This window comes from Phocoena phocoena, chromosome 2 (assembly GCF_963924675.1).
Source record: "Phocoena phocoena chromosome 2, mPhoPho1.1, whole genome shotgun sequence".
NCBI classification, from domain to species: Eukaryota; Metazoa; Chordata; class Mammalia; order Artiodactyla; family Phocoenidae; genus Phocoena; species Phocoena phocoena.
In genome coordinates, this window is record NC_089220.1 from 102,796,180 (window position 1) to 102,803,290 (window position 7,111).

Below are 7,111 nucleotides of genomic sequence, written 5' to 3' on the forward strand. Positions count from 1 at the left end.
GAAAAGGAAATAAAAGGAATCCAAATCGGAAAAGAAGAAGTAAAGCTGTCACTGATTGCAGATGACATGATACTATACATAGAGAATCCTAAAGATGCTACCGGAAAACTACTAGAGCTAATCAATGAATTTGGTAAAGTAGCAGGATACAAAATTAATGCACAGAAATCTCTGGCATTCCTATACACTAATGATGAAAAATCTGAAAGTGAAATCAAGAAAACACTCCCATTTACCACTGCAGCAAAAAGAATAAAATATCTAGGAATAAACCTACTTAAGGAGACAAAAGACCTGTATGCAGAAAATTATAAGACACTGATGAAAGAAATTAAAGATGATATAAATAGATTGAGAGATATACCATGTTCTTGGATTGGAAGAATCAACATTGCGAAAATGACTGTACTACCCAAAGCAATCTACAGATTCAATGCAATCCCTATTGAACTACCACTGGCATTTTTCACAGAACTAGAACAAAAAAACTTCACAATTTGTATGGAAACACAAAAGACCCTGAATAGCCAAAGCAATCTTGAGAACGAAAAACGGAGCTGGAGGAATCAGGCTCCCTGACTTCAGACTATGCTACAAAGCTGCAGTAATCAAGACAGTATGGTACTGGCACAAAAACAGAAAGATAGATCAATGGAACAGGACAGAAAGCCCAGAGATAAACCCACGCACATATGGTCACCTTAGCTTTGATAAAGGAGGCAGGAATGTACAGTGGAGAAAGGACAGCCTCTTCAATAAGTGGTTCTGGGAAAACTGGGCAGGTACATGTAAAAGTATGAGATTAGATCACTCCCTAACACCATACACAAAAATAAGCTCAAAATGGATTAAAGACCTAAATGTAAGGCCAGACACTATAAAACTCTTAGAGGAAAACATAGGCAGAACACTCTATGACATAAATCACAGCAAGATCCTTTCTGACCCACCTCCTAGAGAAATGGAAATAAAAACAAAAATAAACAAATGGGACCTAATGAAACTTCAAAGCTTTTGCGCAGCAAAGGAAACCATAAACAAGACCAAAAGACAACCCTCAGAATGGGAGAAAATATTTGCAAATGAAGCAACCGACAAAGGATTAATCTCCAAAATTTACAAGTAGCTCATGCAGCTCAATAACAGAAAAACAAACAACTCAATCCAAAAATGGGCAGAAGACCTAAATAGACATTTCTCCAAAGAAGATATACAGATTGGCAACAAACACATGAAAGAATGCTCAACATCACTAATCACTGGAGAAATGCAAATCAAAACTACAATGAGGTATCACCTCATACCTCACACACTCAGAATGGCCATCATCAAAAAATCTAGAAACAATAAATGCTGGAGAGGGTGTGGAGAACAGGGAACACTCTTGCACTGCTGGTGGGAGTGTGAATTGGTACAGCCACTATGGAGAACAGTATGGAGGTTCCTTAAAAAACTACAAATAGAACTACCATATGATCCAGCAATCCCACTACTGGGCATATACCCTGAGAAAACCATAATTCAAAAAGAGTCATGTACCAAAATGTTCACTGCAGCTCTATTTACAATAGCCCAGAGATGGAAACAACCTAAGTGCCCATCATCAGATGAATGGATAAAGAAGATGTGGCACATACATACAATGGAATATTACTCAGCCATAAAAAGAAATGAAATTGAGCTATTTGTAATGAGGTGGATAGACCTAGAGTCTATCATACAGAGTGAAGCAAGTCAGAAAGAGAAAGACAAATACCGTATGCTAACACATATATATGGAATTTAAGAAAAAAAATGTCATGAAGAACCTAGGGGTAAGACAGGAATAACGACACAGACCTACTAGAGAAGGGACTTGAGGATATGGGGAGGGGGAAGGGTGAGCTGTGACAAAGCGAGAGAGAGGCATGGATATATATACGCTACCAAACGTAAGGTAGATAGCTAGTGGGAAGCAACTGCATAGCACAGGGAGATCAGCTCGGTGCTTTGTGACCGCCTGGAGGGGTGGGATAGGGAGGGTGGGAGTGAGGGAGATGTAAGAGGGAAGAGATATGGGAACATATGTATATGTATAACTGATTCACTTTGTTATAAAGCAGAAACTAACACACTATTGTAAAGCAATTATACTCCAATAATGGTGTTAAAAAAAAAAACAAAACTACAATGAGATATCATCTCACACCAGTCAGAATGGCCATCATCAGAAATACTAGAAACAATAAATGCTGGAGAGGGTGTGGAGAAAAGGGAACACCCTTGCACTGCTGGTGGGAATGTGAATTGGTACAGCCACTATGGAGTATAGTATGGAGGTTCCTTAAAAAACTACAATAGAACTACCATATGACCCAGCAATCCCACTACTGGGCATATACCCTGAGAAAACCATAATTCAAAGAGAGTCATGTACCAAAATGTTCATTGCAGCTCTATTTACAATAGCCCGGAGATGGAAACAACCTAAGTGTCCATCATTGGATGAATGGATAAAGAAGATGTGGCACATATATACAATGGAATATTAGCCATAAAAAGAAACAAAATTGAGCTATTTGTAATGAGGTGGATAGACCTAGAGTCTGTCATACAGAGTGAAGCAAGTCAGAAAGAGAAAGACAAATACTGTATGCTAACACATATATATGGAATTTAAGGAAAAAAATATCATGAAGAACCTAGGGGTAAGACAGGGATAACGACACAGACCTCCTAGAGAAGAGACTTGAGGATATGGGGAGGGGGAAGGGTGAGCTGTGACAAAGCGAGAGAGTGGCATGGACATATATACGCTACCAAACGTAAAATAGATAGCTAGTGGGAAGCAGCCGCATAGCACAGGGAGATCAGCTCGGGGCTTTTTGACCACCTAGAGGGGTGGGATAGGGAGGGTGGGAGGGAGGGAGACACAAGAGGGAAGAGATATGGGAACATATGTATATGTATAACTGATTCACTTTGTTATAAAGCAGAAACTAACACACCATTGTAAAGCAATTATACTCCAATAAAGATGTACAAAAAAATTACTTGCTAATTTCAAGAGTAAAAACTTTATGCCATTTATACTTAAGAAAAATCATGCTTGTGGGTGAATAATAGCAGTTGAGTTGCCTCAATCATTGGACAATATTTGGACACATTTCTAGGTTATCTATTTACAAATATACTCTCCCTGAAATGGAGCAGGACCCTATGGGGCCTTCCCAGGAGAGACACCCTCCATGTCCTCTGCCTGCCTTTTGTCTGTAGAAAAACTTTAGTCAAAAATAAATTTAATCAGAGAAATGAGAAAATGCAGAAACAAAGAAAAAGCAGTCAAACAGGACAAAATAATAATAATAGTATAGTCATTAAGCAAAGTCAAAGACTCTTAGCTCCTTGTCGAGGGCTATAGATAATGTTCTGAGCCATATTCTCTGAGCTGTTTTGTAGATACTGAAACCCCCACCAGGTGGAAGACATTAACTACATAATGACCAAACTGTAGCCATGACATAAGCTGCCACAATTCCAAGAAGTGGCCTCAAGGAAATGGGAACAAACCGACCCTGGAACTGAAGATTAACGGTAGTTAAAACAATCAAACATGATGTTGATCAAACCACCGCATGACTAATTTCAAGACGATCATCAGAGCAGACTATATCGTTCTGCATGTAGCCACCTCTCTCCATCTATACACCTCTGAAACTCTCCTTTAAAAGCTCTTGCCCGGGCTTCCCTGGTGGCACAGTGGTTGCGAGTCTGCTTGCCGTTGCAGGGGACACGGGTTCGTGCCCCGGTCTGGGAGGATCCCACGTGCCGCGGAGCGGCTGGGCCCGTGAGCCATGGCCGCTGAGCCTGCGCGTCCGGAGCCTGTCCTCCGCAACGGGAGAGGCCACAACAGTGAGAGGCCCGCGTAACGCATAAAAAAAAAAAAAAAAAGCTCTTGCCCACTGGCCGGCAGCGGGGAATTGGTCTTTGGACATGAGTCCACATTCTCTCCCAGTTGCCAGCCTCATAAATAAAGCAAACTTTCCTTTCGACCAACACCTGCCTCTTGAGTATTGGTTTTTGAGCACTGAACAGCCGGACCTGAGTTTGGTAACATCCCAAAGTTTTATAAGATGCATCCACAGGTCTGTGTAAACCGAGCTACATGTGCTGGCCACTGTGATCACATATATTCTTGTTTTTTAAATATGGAATGCTTCAGGAATTTGCATGTCATCCTTGTGCAGGAGCCATACGAACCTCCTCTGTATTGTCCCAATTTTAGTATATGTGCTGCCGAAGCGAGCACATCACATATATTCTTAACTCTTCATGTACCTTGGGGAAGCTGTCAGGTGCCAGACTCCCTAAGTTGAGAGCTACCTTGAAAATGCATGGACTGGAGTGGTTAAGGAAAATGAAGGTAGGTATCCAATCCACTTCTCATTTACTCATGAATTTGATGTTCCAACTTTTATTCTCCCGCTCAGTGCAACTCACTGGTATCACTACCAGAGGGAACAAGGTTAATGTTTGGAGAGAAAAGCAAGTAGACTTACATCACTACTCACAGCAGTGATAGATAACTTGCCTATCAGAGGCTGATATCTAAATGTCAGCCACATGCTAGGTATTTTACAACATTATTTCTTTATTTTTAATGTCTTAAGTTTAAATTATATTATCTCTTTTTAAATAGAAAATATATTTACAAGTTAAAAAAATTTTAAAGTCCCAGAGAGTATAATGTGAAAACTCTCCCCTGCCACCTTTGTCCCTCAGCCTCTCAGCTACCTTTCCCACAGGCAACTAATGTTAGCAGTTTCCTGTGATATTTCACTTCATGGGTATGTAATGTTATCTGTTTCTTTAGAGCTAACTTATGCATATATATGTAAATGAATACATTCTTTCCCTACCCTTTTAAAGATAAATGGTAGTATGCTATACACACAAATGTGCACTTAATGATATATCTTAGAGACGGTTCCATATCAATACAAAAAGAGCTTCCCCAATCTTTTTTTACGATGTCATTGTATGCATATGCTGTAATTTATTCAATCAGTTCTTTGTTTTTATTTTTTAGAAATTATTTATTTATTTTAGTTTTGGTTGCATTGGGTCTTTGTTGCTACACACGGGCTTTCTGTAGTTGTGTTGAGTGTGGGCTACTCTTTGTTGTGGTGTGCAGACTTCTCACTGCAGTGGCTTCTCTTGTTGTGGAGCATGGGCTCTAGGTGTGCGGGCTTCAGTAGTTGTGGCACATGGGCCTAGTTGCTCCGTGGCATATGGGATCTTCCTGGACCAGGGATCGAACCCGTGTCCCCTGCATTGGCAAGCGGATTCTTAACCACTGCCCCACTAGGGAAGTCCCAATCAGTTCTTTATTGATGGGCATTTAGGTTACTTAAAATCTTTTGTGATGACAAACAATGCTACAATGAATAAACCTGTAAATATACTATTTCTTAATAATGCAAGTTTACCTTCTGGAAAGAGTTGTCAGCAGTAACTTCATTTTGTACCTTAGAACTCCATCTTGTTAAACTGGGAACTCTGCTGACCTGATTCTGCTGACTTGAAAAAAAAAAAAAAGGAAAAGCTACTTGCTGAGAAAGTAATCCCTGAGAACTGCGTAGAAATGTGCCTTTACTGAAACATCCTTGACAAGCCAATAAATTCTTACAGAAAAAAAAAAAAAAAAATATATATATATATAATATATATATATGCCATCCAATCATAGTTCTTGGCAAACAACTTATGTAAACTAAATGTACTTCTCTATTTTCCTTTTAAGACCCCTACTTTTTGCTCCCCAGACAGGACATTTCATTATTCTGGTTGCTGTCAGAATCTGTGCTTCCAAATTGCAATTCTAAGACCCCAAATAAATGCATTTCTTTGTTTACAGTCTACCTCTTTTTCTGAGATGACAACCTGTAGGATACATTCTTAGAACCGGAGTAACTGGGGCAAAGAGTCTACACACCCATAGGCTGTTTCCAACCACATCACCATTTCACACACAGCAGGGCTCAGAGAAGTGACCCACTCAAGGACACACAGTTATTAAACACCGGAGCCAGAATTCAAACGTGTTTTTTCCATATCTCCACATTGCTCTTTTACTGGCTGATAAGATTTTTCCTCAACAATAAATAATAACTGAGTATGTATATGTACAATGTGTATGGTAAGTGCTTTATAGGATACAAAGGAGTAAAGACATGAATACTGTCCTCAAGGAGGTTATGATTGGGTAGTTTTAATAAAAAAATGGAAGGAAGGAAGTGGATGAAGCTATGGAATATAGATACACCCCTCACACCTATACTACACACACACAGACACACACACACACAGACACACACACATAGACACACACACACGTATACGTATGTGTATTGGGTTGGCCAAAAATTTCCTTTGGGTTTTTAAGTAAAAATAAAAGACACATTTTTCATTTTCACTAAGAACTTTAGTGAACAACGTATTCACCCTTCTGTTCCACTACCTTCTGCCATTTTTCAGGCAACTTCATAATTCCATCTTCCCAAAACTTTTTATCTTTTTGAGCAAAGAACTGTTCCAGGCGTCTTTTACAGTCTTCCAGGGAATTGAAATTTTTTCCATTAAGAGAATTCTGTAAAGACCGAAATAAATGGAAACCCGAAGGTGCAATGTCTGGTGAATACAGCAGATGAATCAGAACTTCCCAGCCAAGCTGTAAAAGTTTTTGCCTGGCCATCAAAGAAACATGCGGTCTTGCGTTATCCTGAAGGAAGATTATGAGTTTTCTGCTGACTAATTCCAGACACTTTTCGTCGAGTGCTGCTTTCAGTTGGTCTAACTGGGAGCCATACTTGTCGGAATTAATTGTTTGGTTTTCTGGAAGGAGCTCATAACAGAGGACTCCTTTCCAATCCCACCATATACACAACATCACCTTCTTTGGATGAAGACCAGCCTTTGGTGGTGGTTCATTTCACTTGCCCCACGATCTCTTCCATTCCACGTTATGGTACAGCATCCATTGTTTTAAAACCGGAACGTTTTTGTTACATTTCAGTAGAGGATCACATGTGGAAATACGGTCAAGAAGGTTTTTTTTCCCGCTTAACTTATG

At 39.7% G+C, this 7,111-nt stretch overlaps 1 non-coding gene across 1 annotated transcript; it reads right to left on the bottom strand.

Annotated features, from left to right (window-relative positions):
- Nucleotides 1-4,181: 4,181 nt before the first annotated feature.
- On the bottom strand, nucleotides 4,182-4,288 carry LOC136119491 (U6 spliceosomal RNA). Its single transcript, XR_010655491.1, has one exon. It is a non-coding gene; the product is annotated as a U6 spliceosomal RNA (small nuclear RNA).
- Nucleotides 4,289-7,111: the final 2,823 nt, after the last annotated feature.